This window comes from Chrysochloris asiatica, unplaced genomic scaffold, assembly GCF_000296735.1.
Source record: "Chrysochloris asiatica unplaced genomic scaffold, ChrAsi1.0 scaffold00053, whole genome shotgun sequence".
Taxonomy (NCBI): Eukaryota; Metazoa; Chordata; class Mammalia; order Afrosoricida; family Chrysochloridae; genus Chrysochloris; species Chrysochloris asiatica.
In genome coordinates, this window is record NW_006408571.1 from 5,085,020 (window position 1) to 5,086,661 (window position 1,642).

Here is a 1,642-nt window from a genome sequence, read left to right on the forward strand (position 1 = left end):
AGGTTCAACCTGGATTCAGAAGAGGCCGTGGAATGAGGGATATCATTGCTGATGTTCTATGGATCTTGGCTGAAAGAAGAGAATATCAGAAAGATATTTACCTGTGATTTATTGAGTATGCAAAGGCTTTTGGTTGTGTGGCTCATGACAAGCTATGGACAACATTGGGGAGGATGAATATCCCTGAACATGTAATTGTGCTCATGAGGATCTATACATGGACCAAGATGCAATAGTTCGAACAGAACACTGAAACACTGAATGGTTTAAAATGAAGAAAGATGTGCAACAGGGTTATATTCTTTCACCATATTTATTCAACCTGTATGCTGAGCAAATAATCTGAGAAGCTGGGTTATATGAGAAAAACGTGATATCAGGATTGGAGGAAGACTCATTAACAACCTGCAATATGCAGATGATAAACTTGGCCTTGGATTTGGTGTTATTCTCCAAATTTTAATCTTTTACTTAACTCTTTCTTTTCTTTCTTCCTTTCCATTCTATTTAGGCTTCTGAAGACTCAGGATCTGTAGCTGCAATTTGTGGCTTGTTCTTTAGCTTTGCCATCTGCTTGGCAAAATATTCCTAGACAGTTAAGGCACTGGTTTTTTTTCTGAAGGTTTCATTCTCCTCTGGAGTGGTGGAGCAGGAATCATCGTGTAATTATATTAGTTGGCCTTGAGTAGAACATCATACCTTTCATAATGAAATGTACCACCACTCGCCTGTCAGTTTGCTTTACTGTAGTGGCTGGAATGTTGTTGTGATTCTGGAAGCTATGCTACCAGTATTGTAAATACCAGCAGGGTCACCATATGCCTCAGTATTCTTCTTCCTCTGTCTTTTCCCAAAAATGCAATCAAGATCTCTTTTGTTCCAAGATCATGTTTCCTCTTTGTAAATTTCATATAATGAACAGGGTTTTTTGAAAATTTGGACTTTTCTTCAAGACTAAATGATTTATTCTCTTTGTTGTCTGAGGAGTATGTTGTTTCTTGACCATAGCAAGTGTTCAATTCAGCCAGAAACTGGTTAAAGTCATCTCGATGAGCAATCCATTTGTCTTTATTATTGATTATAACTCCAAGTCCTAAGTTGTTATTTTTAACTTGAACTTTAATATGGTCTATGGCTCCTTGCTCCTAAGCTCCTGAACCCTTCCCTTTAAACCACCCCATCTTCTCCAGCATCCTTTGGCCAAACTTGGAATCATCATTATTCCATGCTGTATTTCTTGGGTCCTCAGACCACTTTTGCTTTCACCGACGCTCAGCAAGCATCGACATCTTGGAGAGTCTGTCATGATGCAAGCCTCCCGACCCGGATGATAGCTACAAACTCCACTTCCAGGATGAGAAGTGAGAATTGCTGGACACGCGAGTCAGGCAAATAGCAGGGGAAGATGGTGGCCAAAAAGTTTATAATCTTGAGAACTAACAATTATGGTCCTCCGACACTAGACATGAAGTACTGGTGTGACACTGTGGGTTAATGCACTTAACTATGCAGTTGATTAGAACCACAAGGTCACAGGTTCAAACTCAAGGAGTGGCTGGTGAGTTTGAACTGACAACCTTGGGGTTCAAACCAACCTTGTGGTTGAGTGCTTATCTTATGGTGTCAAACCAGGACTCTATTG

The 1,642-nt window shown here is 40.1% G+C and overlaps 1 pseudogene; it reads right to left on the reverse strand.

Annotated features, from left to right (window-relative positions):
* Positions 1–507: 507 nt before the first annotated feature.
* LOC102836705 lies at positions 508–1,289 on the reverse strand (annotated as a pseudogene).
* Between the last annotated feature and the right edge of the window lie 353 nt (positions 1,290–1,642).